This window comes from Talpa occidentalis, unplaced genomic scaffold (genome assembly GCF_014898055.3).
Source record: "Talpa occidentalis isolate TD23 unplaced genomic scaffold, MPIMG_talOcc4v2.1 talOcc4.3, whole genome shotgun sequence".
Taxonomy (NCBI): Eukaryota; Metazoa; Chordata; class Mammalia; order Eulipotyphla; family Talpidae; genus Talpa; species Talpa occidentalis.
In genome coordinates, this window is record NW_023603184.1 from 145,966,115 (window position 1) to 145,979,081 (window position 12,967).

General features: G+C 39.9%; 1 protein-coding gene across 14 annotated transcripts in view; it reads right to left on the reverse strand.

Moving 5' to 3' along the window:
- The window catches only part of TRIP12 (thyroid hormone receptor interactor 12), a 136,549-nt gene that overhangs the window by 119,212 nt on the left and 4,370 nt on the right, over window positions 1-12,967 (reverse strand). The window contains exon 1 of one of the 14 annotated variants that reach the window (XM_054700134.1): window positions 12,495-12,716. The exons of the other annotated variants lie outside the window; for them this stretch is intronic. The gene's annotated coding sequence lies outside the window, so the exon portion shown is untranslated. Of the gene's footprint in view, window positions 1-12,494; window positions 12,717-12,967 lie in introns of those variants that run through there. 14 annotated transcript variants of the gene reach the window in all.

Genomic DNA, 12,967 nt, shown 5'->3' on the forward strand with positions numbered 1-12,967 from the left:
AAGTCAAAAATGCCTAGGAGGGAAGGACCTCCTAGGAGGAGAAAGCTAAACAACAGGTATTTGCTGCTTTTAGCCCCACACCACACGGTGGACATCATCTTTCTTTACGGGTAAGATACTAACAGGAAGACAGCACAGGACTGCGGGTTGTCAATTCTAAAACTTAACCTCACAGTTTATGAAACCCAAAAGCTATGAGAAGGGTTTTTGCTTTTTTGCAGTAATAAAAATGTCCTGAAATTAGGTGGCGGTAATGGCTGCACAACTGTGTGACTATATTAAAAACAACGCCCACTTAAAATGGGTAAGATGTATGGCACAAAAACTAGCTCAAAGTGGTTTTAAAAATTCTGTTCCATAAGAAAAAAAAAAATCAAAATCAACAAACAACTATGAACCAGAGACACTCTTGGCGGGGGGGGGGGGGGGGATTGGGTTCAAAATCGGGGTTGCAATTGTATGGGGAATATTTAAAAAAAAAAAAAAAAAAGTGATTGCCAGAATAAAAAAAAAAAAATTCTGTTCTGCTCTGAAAATAGTTCCTGCCTTCCAAAGTACTGCATTAAAAGGAAAGCCCTAAATGCGTTGCTCTTAAAACATCAAATACGCCAACAATAGGATAGGCCGCATCCCTCCTCCAACAGGTACTGGGAGGTACTATAAACTGACATTTTAAAGACAAATCTTGACCATCTGCTAAGAACGAAGTTTCCTAAATACCGGGGAGTGAGTTTTCAGCGCACTGACCGCTACTACTACCGTCGCACCTTCTGTTCTCTATCCTAATGACGACACACTCCCCACAGTCACACGGGTTAGAAAGTCAGTAACTATTTTTGTTTCCTACACAACCAATAAACAGAAAAATAAAGTGAAAACCAGAAATACTCACAGAGAACATTTACAGAAACATTTTACTATCATATATCACAATACCTAATGTGGATAAATATAAGCATCAAACTTTTCCTAACGCAAACAAAACAGTAATGACTAAATCCAACATGGATTATATCACTCATCTGTTCCAAAAGTTGTTCTTCTAGACTCACAAAGGTCCTGTGGGACCAAAAAGTACTAGTTTACCTTTCAACCAACCCTTTTAAGAAAACCTAAAGTGCAAGAGGTTAGATATTCAAGCTAAGAATGTGGACCAGAAAAAGGTACCAATCAACAGATGCTTGCATTCCAACTGTGCAAAAGCACTGGTGAGTCCTATAAGTTAGAAAGAATGCTTAAGAAACCTTCGAAATGAAATGTAGCCAACACAACAGAGTTAAAACAAAAAATCCAATTGCTTCTGCATCTTCATCAATCAGTTTTGCTGCATTCTAAGTAAATCCGCTTTAAAAAGGGAAAGTGACTGCTGAAGGGAAAGACAGTGGCTTGAGGTTTAAAAAAAGAAATTTAAGGGGTTGGGGGCTGCACTGTTTGTTGCCAAGGGAAATTGAGATGAGTGTCCTCGGATTACAGCTCTTGACTGAGAGAATTCTTTTTATTCCTCCTTACAAATTAAGAAAAGACCTCTCCATTTCTAATTTACAACTATTTGAGACATACCCACACTTCCATAAATGCAGTGGAGTGGGGAGCTACAGGAACACAAGTCATTTTACCCATCAACTAAGAAAATAAATCTTTGTTAAAGAGCACCACACAGCAGAGACTTGACAGAAATCTCCCCCACTTTCCATCGGTTGCACCTGCCTTGGGGGGATGCGTTATTTGCAGATATATGGGAGAGCCAGGTCTTACTAATCTACTCACTGAACAAGAATCTGATTAGTTCCCACAGTCTCCACCCTCACAGACAATCTTAGTACTGTGAGAAAAACTAAGCAGGGAGAGAATAAGGGAAGAGGGACTATAGGCAGGAAAAGGCAGAAGACAATTTCCCTACCCAAATTCTATATACCCCACCTCTCTGGCTACAAGAACCCTAACGCACAAGGGGTACAGGTCCCTTCACGTCCCAAAGACAAAGTCAAGGCTGGGATAAAGCCAGTATTTTTCTCATACGGGAAGATTAGGCTTGACATCACCTTAGTCCAGGCACTCACTATAATAATTTCACTAACCTCCCACCTGAAATTTAACCTTTTCTCCCATCAGGAATAGGTAACAAACCACAGCACTAGTGGCAGTGCCTGTGACTGTGCACCAAGAAAAGTCACAGATATTATCATATCACATTACAATTGTTGCAATTACCTCAAAATATCATTTACACACATTACCACTTTGAACAGTTGCTAGATCATGTTATTGAAAATGCTAATAATGAAACATTACTGTATTACAACAAGTTTGACAGTTTCAGAGTTAGATTTCAGCATTCTGATGTACTGAGAGTTCTGGCTTCTGTAATTCTTTTATGAGTTTAAAATTATTTTAAGAAGCTGCCACAGCTTAAGACTTCTGAAGGTTCCACACCACAAAAAAGGTTAATCTCCAGACCTAAGAGGTCATAACCAGAAGTTTCACATGAAATAAAGAACAGAAAAAAGGCAGCACGCATAATGACTAGACACTGTTGGTGAACGGTATTTCAGAGATACACATTTATCTGCACCCACACTGGTGATATGGAGTAAGGCATTTCTTACTATGGACTGCAGATTGAGAGAAGTTTAGACAGTAGTTTAAAACTATCTTTATATGAAATACCATGGCTCTTATTTTAGCCAGAGATAAGACCCTGTTCTCCCAATGAGAGAGGTACGGTAAGGTATGCTGGAGATCTTCTAGAAGACTTCTGCTTTCTAGATTAAGGGGAGGAAAAAAACTGTCTCCTTCCTGCCTCCCACATAACAGACGTGATGACTTCAAGCTCTGACAGTCATCTGGGGCCCAGGAGAATCACCTGCTAAGAACCACAGAGCCTGGTCCTCACTGGAACCACTGTGCATCTTGCTGAACCATGTTATATGAGGCAAAATAAGTCCCCATGTGTCTAAGGCCCTGATAGCAAAGTTTTCTATTACTTGCAGGTGAAAACACGCTATCAGATAAAGGAATTATTACGGCATGGGTGGCCAACAAAAGCCTCTTTGAGGGGTTATGTGAGCCAGGACCATATATATGAGGAGACAGCCATGAAAGGTCTTGAAGATGATTCCAGGCAGCAAGAGGAGCATGCAGGTAAAGGTAGTTAACATGAGAGGGAGGACCACACAGGACCCCAAGAGTCAGGAGAGCCCTCCGATTCTCCCCCAACTGCCACAAGCACACACATGCCTCCCCTTCTCAGTATATGGGAACACGCCTCAACTTAGTACAAAATAACCTCATTTTAAAACTTGACTTTAGGCACAAGACTATTCTTTAAAGCCTTATTAATAGTAGTTTTTAAAAAGAATGTGTAAATTATGATTAAATGACTACAACTCAAATATCGATAAAGGACATAACAAAACAGGAGAATATCTTAATAGCACAAGGAAAACAGTATCTGTTTTTATTAAAAGTCAGAATACATAAAAGTTTATAGTGGTGTAGCAGGTGGTGAGATTCTGTATGGTTCTGAATTTTCCCTACTCAAATTTTTTTTTTTAACTATCACCCTATACCTTACTATCAGAAATTAATGTCTCAAAGTTTAAGTTTTGAAAAGTTGTTCACAAAATGTAATGTGAGCATTAGGTAAAAAACTAAGGAAATCCAAATCAGGTACAGGGAGCAATGACGTACCAGTACTGGTTCACCAGATGCATCGCATACACTAAGATCTTAACATAGGTTAGGCTTGGGGGAAGTACAGGGTAATAACTATCTGCAGCTATTTGGTCAATCTAAAACCATTCCAAAATAAAGAGTTTTATTTTAAAAACTTTTTCAGTCCCCAGCACCTAAGACTCCACAAGGTGGCAAGTGCTGGTAGAAGTCATTCCTGAGGGGTGGCAGAAGAGGACACTTCGGCACAGAAGACGTATTGAAAGGGAAGGGCAAGAGGCTTCGCACCATGCGCTTAGCACGCAACAGGTCCTCACTGGCTGCAGAATAGGCCCTCACTTATTTTACTATTTTCAAAATCAAATGGTTTTAGGTTTCTACTAAAAGGGCTTTAATGATCCCCTAAGACTTTTCTAAGGATAAAGGCCTTCAGAACTAATATACTTTTAAAAATACCTTTGAGCTAACAGAATTATCACTCTTACAGCCATATGGGACAAGCCTTCACTCTGAACTTACCGATTTAATAAAGAATTCCAGTAAATAGTTTGGCAACCAGACACCTAGTAAAAGTTGGGGGGGGGGGTGGGTCACATGACCCACAAACATATTTAAGACCACCAATCAGTAAAGGGGAACCCACTCACTGAACAAACAAGTCAGTCCTAAAAAGCAAAGCATTTAACAGTTTCCAACCACCAGTGGGGGACTTAAGACTCAGTAGAAGACTAACAATGGCTAAGAGTCAGGGACCAACAACCTGACACACCCCCGACACCCTGAAAAGTTAACGAGCATGTCATGACTCCCAGAGTCACAGGGTGGGGGAAAAGTGTTCACCATATTGGCCTTTTTTCAATAGATGTCACCGTATCATTTCTTGAAATAAAAGCTCCTCATTGATTAAAAAAAAGTTTGAAAACAAAAAAGCATGACTCTGAAACTGGACAAAGGGAATAATTCTGAAATTGTAACAAGATATCAAAAGAAATCTAATTTGAAACTAATAGTAGTTGTCAAGACACCCTAATCACAGTGATGAAACATCTGAACCTGGAGCAAATGGAGAAACTGCCCCCCAAAAGTTTTTCAAAGCATCTAATTACTAGTTCACTTTAGGAATTTTTTCCTTTAAATGTTCCTTTTAATTGCCCATTAATTTATTCAAACCTCAACTACATCTTAAAAATAATAAATTCACACACCATAGACTGTAATTTTACACACTTACATCAACTGTAAAAATTAAACATTTAAATAACCATTAGAATAAAAGCTACTACTCAACTCCTAGGAGCCAATACCTTAATCAAAATTGTAATGTAGCAACTACTGCTTGATCACGTAACTGAATCAGGCATGTCTCTAAAATCTCAAAGCAATCCTGTGCAGTATGTATGGTCAAGGGTAAGTGACTTGTGGGAGCTCAGACAACCAGAAAACTGAAGCCCAAAGGCGTCTTGCTGCAGTCTCCAATACTCTCAAAATGAACTCCTTCCAACAACTCTCCCACTTAAGTTATTCTGAGACGACAGAGAAACCCACCCTCTCACACCCATCTTGTTAGACATGCTATCAATAAAGGAAAATAATGCTGCTTCTCGGAAAATGGTTACTAAGAGCAAACCTCACGTGCCTACTCTGTAGCAGACACCGTTCTAAACATCTTGCATTTTAATTTAATCCCCACAACAAACCTAGGATATAACTACAATTACTATTCTCACTATACCACAGGGAAACAAGTCAAAATAAAGTGATTTATTCAAGGTCACACAGCGAACAGTGTTAAGAGTCAGGATTTAGACTGAATCTCTGCTCTTAGCCACTTAAAATAAACTTTCATCGCTTAGACATTATCACATTATCTTGAAGATGAAGCGATGGCATTTCAAATTCCTGTGGACAAAGTAAAGGCAGCATGTAGTACTTGGCGCAGGGGCTGGCAAACTACAGCCCACAAGCCGAATGTGACCCAGGCCTCGCTTCTAAGTCACGCCTGGGCCCAGGCGTGTCCGTGCCGCGCTTGCCGCCCTACAGGCAGAGGACGCACACGGATGCCGCAGGGCCTGCAAAGTCAAAAATATTTGCTATCTGGCACCCTGCGGAAAAGTTTGCCGATTCTTGTTCTGGAAAATAGTACTGTGGGGGCCTCTCTGGTGGCACAAGGGGTCAAGCACTGCACTATGAAGCAATCCACAGCCTCTGCAGCACGAGTTCAATCCCCGGCCAGGGAGCAACCCACATGGTGAGGCAGACCTCTCCTGTCTCGCCCACTGCTCCCCTCAGCAGTGTACTTTGGTCCATCTGCCTGTTCTGTTCCCCACTCTGTCTCTGATGGATCCTCTCACCCCCCCGCATTTCTGGCCTGTGCCCCAGCTCTTACATGTACAAATAAATCTTTTTTTAAAAAAAAGAAAATAGTATTGTGTAAACCCTCCACTCAAGTATCCATACTAATGTACATTTCCCCAAGTCTACTTGCCATAAACATTTTTATCACTTTCATTAAACAATCCAACTAGCATTTATCAAGTATATACTATTAATGCCAGATCCTAAATGCAGCCCACTTTAAACTTAAGTAAACTAAGTCTCAAAAAAACTGAAATGACTTGCCCAAGATCCCATGGCTAGAATAAGGAACCTGTTTAAAGCCAAATGTCTGGCCTCAAAGTTCAGTCTTTCTATATAGTGGTACCTTCAAAATATAGAAATGTGTGGAGCCATGGAAAAGCAAAATTTTCTAGGAAAAATGAGAAAAGTTAAAAGATTAAAAATGCCAATTTAGGGCCTCTCTGGTGGCACAGGGGTTAGTCTCAGCACTATGAAGCGATCACCAGTCACCGCAACATGAGTTCAATCTCCAGCCAGGGAGCTGACCCACTGGGGGTGCAGCAGACCTCTCCTGTCTCACCCGCTGCTCCCCTCAGCGGTGTTATTTCAGTAGATCCGCCTGCTCTGCTCCCCACTCTACCTCTAGTGAATCCGCTCACACACACACCCCACCTCTGACCTGCACCCCAGCTCTTGTATGCATAAATATTTTTTAAATGCCAATTTATAGGAGAAATAGAATGTTCACAGAAAACAAGAAACATAATAATTTGTTCATATGTTCACCTTATTTTTCACTACATAGTCTTCCTGTTATATCAACTGGAGGTATGAAGAACCCAGAGCTGCTTAAAGCATAGTTAAGAATATGGCTCATACTCCTCCTGTGAAGATCTAGTGTAAAGAGCTCAGTAAAATAAACGGAATGCAGAATATGTTTACGCGGTACAAATGCCTCCTCTGTCACAGAAAAATTAAATCCTCTTCTGCCACTCTCATCTACACCCACCACATTTCCTGTATGACCTCTCCTCACCTGTCCATCCCCACCAGGCTCATCTCCCCAACCCAGCATCCTGGCCCCTGGAGACTGCCATCCACATAAAGTACCACTGAGCCAAGGGAAGGATTCAATGGAGGTCAGTGGCTGCTGCTGTTATTATCATTATCATCATTATTATTCAAGAAGCTTTTTTATATCCCATTAATCTCCCACACCCCTGGACTGACTGAGGTCACCATTAGACTATGCTGTACATGTTTACAGTGAATGTCACATCAGAAAGGTTAACAAGGAGTTGCCATTAGAACTCAACATGAGCGAGTAAACACGGACGCCCTTAGCACTGTTTTGAGAAACATACTGGTAATATTTTTACCATATCTCTATTTCAAACAACTAGTCCCTTGATGAGTCATCTGAGTAATGTCTCAGATTCAGTTTAGTGTTTTCAGGGTTAATTCTCTTCCAAAGTTACTACCCCCACGAGATTATTAGCTCAAAGCCAAGGACCACATCTTACTTTCATAATCTCCAATCTTGACCTAGGACTGGAAAGAAGAGTGTTCAAAAATATTTATCACAATACACCGATTCTACCTCCACTGCTAACTTCAGAGTCAGTACACGGCGTGTGACAATGCCTCCCATGACCGCTTTTCTATCTTGAGAGCACACCTAGCACAATTCAAGCCAACACCGTTCAAAGAAAAATGCAGCACTTGCTAGAAACCAAAAAATTTCTTCGTTATCACTGACCTTTAAATCAAATGTGACTGCAGACTTTTTGGGAACTATTGCTTTACTAAGTCCCCGACATTAAATGTACCTTAAATAAACTACACATCAACCAATTCCTGACTTTTTTTTTTACATTCTATTTTTTTAACTGAGATCTAACTGACATAACATTATTTCAGCTCCAGGTTGATATATTTACATATATTGCAAAAAGATCATGACAGTAAGTCTATGCACAACCATCTCCATAGTTACCAATTTTTTTAGGATCTACTCTTTTTAAAAAAAATTCTCAAGTAATATGGAAACTTCCAAATCCTTTCACTACAGCATTAAAATTTAAGTAAACTCAGCAGGCATCCTGAAGAAGTTACTCTAAACACAGTAAACTCTTAAAAGTTAATTGTGCAATTATGAATCATCTTGATTTTCTTTTAGTAACAAAAAATAAAGCATTAAAACTTGTGCTGAATATGAGGTAAGTGGCTGGCCCATCCCACAGAAAAATGCTGCTATTCCAAACTTTCAGTTTACTAATTCCTTAGCTGACTTAAGATAAAAACTGAGTATCATTTAAAACGGGCGCTACAACAGAGACCCTAAACGATAGCCTACTCTCTCTTCAGTAATTCCTTTTAGTACTTGACTTATGTAATGAGAAGATACCTGGAAAAAATGGCATGGCTTAATATACAGCAGCTGCAAAGTGACACTAGCTGGCCAGGAGAGGCGGGCAGATTGTCTTACAATGCCACAGCAGAGGCTGAAATTCCCCAGGTCTTACCTCACAGCAGCAACTGGAGGGGCAAAACCATTGAAAAGGCAGGGGGAAGAGTAAAGTAAGAAAGATGATAAACTCTGCATGGAACAGTCTAGTTCATGAGAAAAGCATTTTGTGTCCAAAATGTGCAAATCAACACTAAAGTTCCCAAATGACAACTCAGAGATGACTAGCAAACAGGTCTGATCACAAAGAACTACTGAATCTTCTCAAAAATCAGCCTAATTGTTGCCATCTACTGGGAAAAGGGCACAAATGCTCCTGGCACGGGGTGGAGGGGTAGAGATCAGGTCTAATTTCCTCTTGAGACTGAGCTGCTTTCCCTAGGTGGATAGAAGAAATGGAAATACACGCTTCACAGCAGGGAGAAAAATAGGAAGTCCCACAACTGTCTTGCAGAAAAATAGGCACTCTCGCCTCCTGTGCAACTTCCATTACAGGCAACAGGGGCAACAATCTACTGGACTCACACACAGTGCTAGGCAAATACTCTTAACTAGGCAAAAATACTTAACTTTGATTCAACTGGGTAATGTTAACTTCTACTTTCTAAAACTATGCAAATACTTAAACCACAATTTGCTTTGTTTTAAATATCATTTCTTCACTGCAATATACACTAAGCAAGTCTCTCCTACAGGACTAACAAGTGACTAACTCATCCAAAAAACCATGCATTAATTCTCAAATCGTACTCTTAAAAAAAAAAAAAAAGAATCACCAAACTCTGAATAAACAATAGTTGAATGTGTTGAAACAAAATGACTGCCAGTTTCCACTCCAGGAAGAATGTGATGACCGAACGGAGGCAGGGGAGTCATTTAGACAATTAAGCAGCTCCTACTTATTAATAAAACTGCTTAGTCAAATAGGGAAAACTATACAAGGAGTTTTACCTCCACTGCCTCTGTCACCCCAGAACACATATGCAGCCCTAGAAGGGAAGGAATTTCATAGACTAGGAAGACGTAAAAGCACTTTGATATCTTTTCAATTCACTTAGAAATTAAATGTTTCTGCACATTTTTCATGCCGTCACAGGTCTATTTGCTCAACATCATTTCTTAATCTTCCATTTAAAAGTCTTAATAATCTCAGCCTAGATTTCTGGTCATTTCACAAATGTGGACTTTCTACCCTAGAGGGCTGGCTTCTCTTACCCTGAGCCTCTCACCCTGATTAGACCTTCAAGCTCCCATCAAACCAGCAAGGCCAGTTCAAGTCCACCCTCTCTCCAAGAAGCCTTCTGTAGTGCCATCCATCTGGGACTGAGTCTCTACGCTTCTAAGTACCTACCCCCTGTATAAAACTCAACTTGGTACTTAATAAGAAATAATGCAGTTAGATATTATCAATGTTCTATTGTCACAGTTTGAACTTACCTATAATAAAGTACATTTCAAGATAAAAGATCTCATTTTATAAAGCTTTATTTCTCCTCAGCACTTCCCACAAGGGTAGACCTTGTACAGAACCAGAAACACACACAAGTTACTGATGAAATAATCTATATAATGACGGTGCTTCCAACAACATATTTAGTAAATCCAAAAATCATACCCTAATTCATCTGCTTCTTAATTTAGATTCTCATATCAGGTTTTCTAAATGCAGCAACCTGCATTTAGTATATCTACAGAATAGACCTCTATGCCAAATTCTATACTATAAAGAGTTATCAAGTCAGACAAGATAAGTGATTATCAACTCTGAACTGTAACAGAAATCAGCAGACAAGGCCTCTGACCTCCCTTTACTGTTTCACTTCATAAATATGTATCAATCAATTATCACTTACTAATAAACATTATTTAATAGCCAAGTTACTAAAATAGTGTAGTTTTTATCAATCCCTTAAGGAACTGATTTTAGCAAGTCTAATTCTGGAAAACTTAAGATTCTAAGACTGTGTTCAGCTATCAACCATGAGAAAACTAGAATCGGCAAGTGATGCTGCGGAGGGAGCAAGTAATGGCCAATGATGCTAATTTTACTCACAATATAGCTTTTCACTGTCAACAAAACAAAACTCAACCACTGCTGCTTACACATCATGTTAGGTGTCTTCTGCAACCACTGTGGTATGGATAAGAGACCTCTAAAGACAGTGACAGCCACAACTCTGACAAACAAAATGTCAGAGAAAGGAGCAGAAGGAGAGATGGGAGTGAAACGAGTAAGAAATTTACTGGCACTAGAAGAAGACAGGTAAGCGTGACATCTAGCTACAAGAGATACGGGTTATCAATCCAGGTAGAAACAACAAAAGCCAGGGCAAGAATGCTGAAGTTCCTGGGTGTGTTCAGAGAGAAGCAAGCAGTTCAACCTGACTGCGTGGAGCCTGGGAGTGCAGAAGAGACAGGATTACAAAACACCATGGGCCACAGCAGAAGTTACAGGGTTTTCAAATGTTGGCTATTTACTAGGCAGTTACAAGCACTAGGTCTTTGAGAAAGTTTAAAAAAAAGGGGTGGGGGGGGGCCTCCACATGATCTCCATGAACCTGCTCTCTAAGGACACAGAGCAGCTTAAATTACATCTCAACGGTGAATTTCAGATGGGGTCTCCGAAAAAACTCGCTTTGGTTTCCAGGGCATCACACATGTTTACCACGATCAAGTCTTTAAATTGAGCTAATGTGACCTTAAGCAGCAGCACAAGGTACATCTATTTATTCAGAATGCTGCCACGGGTGGAATGAGTAGGAGTTTTGAAGTCAGGGTACAACTCACTGCTTATGACAACCAACAAGTCAATTAAAATACACAATGAAATACTGTGACTTCAAGTCTTGAAGGCTTGTTGACAGATACTTCAATTTATAAATAGCCTTCAATATCATGTATGGATAATAACACGATATTTATAGAAATAAATACGTCCTTTCTGAAAAGAAATAAACTGATATATAAGACTCAATTTTGTACCAAATATGTGCCTTGTACTACCCTTGTCTCCAAAGTTAACATTTAAATGATCGACTATTGCCTGCAAATAAAATTATGAAATGGCTTGCCCTACTTTTTTTAACATGTGTGACTTAAGTGACTTCCACTCTCTAATTACAAAGAATACTCCCAAAATCATTTTAGTAGTAACAATGATCAAAATGTGTATGAAAATATAGGGCCTCCCTGGTGGCGTAAGGGTTAAGATGCAACCTATGAAGCAATCCGCAGCCACTGCAGCACGAGTTCAATCCCTGAGTTCAATCCCTGGCCGGCCAGGGAGCAACCCACATGGCGCATCAGACGTCTCCTGCCTCAACCACTGCTTCCCCACCCCGCCCCCCTGCAGTGTACTCCAGTCAAACTGCCTGTTCCGTTCCCCACTCTGTCTCTGGTGAATCCTCTCACCTTCCGCACCTCTGGCCTACACCCCCAGCTCTTGTATGCATAAATAAATAAATCTCTTTTTTAAATAAATGTATATGAAAATAAATTAGGGCATTAAACCATTACAAAACATTTTCACTTTTAATTATTTTATTCACAAGATTTTTCAATCAACAATTAAAGAAGCCCTTTTATGGACCAGTCACTGTGCTGGATGGATACTAGGGATAAAAAAGAGAAATTATGAGCTCAAGAACTCATAATTGACTAAGGAATCAGCCGCATACGGATTTTTCAATGAATTCTATTAATATTTTCCAAAATATTTTCAATTAAGACACCTAAATACACACTAGAAGTGTGATCAAGGAGGAAGGCAACAATGAGCCCTGCGCAGAAACACTGGGTGAAGGGTCTGTGCCCCAACCCATCTTTCTGGCTTCCTCTCCTAACTACAGTGGACAGCATGTAAGTGCCAGCTGATTCTAGTTAGGTGGTAATAACCACATCTTTCAGACTCAGTACTTGAAACTCAAAGGTTAAATTATTGGCCAAGGTCACAAAGACAGGAAAAGGCAGAGAGCCAGGACTAGAACCCAAGACTTTTACCTTCAAGTCAGCTACTCACTTGAACAGAACTGCTTCCCTGAAGAAAACGTACAAAGCAGCAGGCAGCTTTTCTACTCTAGGCCACGAGAGTGACTTCTTACAGCAAGTATAACTGCACAACTATTACCAACAGCTCTGCACAGTCCAGACAAAGCAGGTAAGTATGAATAATGGAGAAGTTCCATTTTCTTCTGGCCAATTCAGCTTCATGAAACTCCAAGAACCACGACCAAAATCTAAAAGGCCTCAAAGAAAAAAAACTATTAAACAGATTTCTTGCCGTCTAGGAAATTACTTCTTTTTGCCAATAGCCTGAAAGAAGCAGTAAGTTAGGATATGAGAAGCAGAGGACTACAGTTTTTAAAATCCAATATATTATCTAAGTTAAATTTTACTTAAAATCAACAATAATGATGCACACCTGAAACTTACGGTACCATTTACTTTTTAAAAAAAAATCAATTTGGCATCATTCTACTTATCATTTACCAC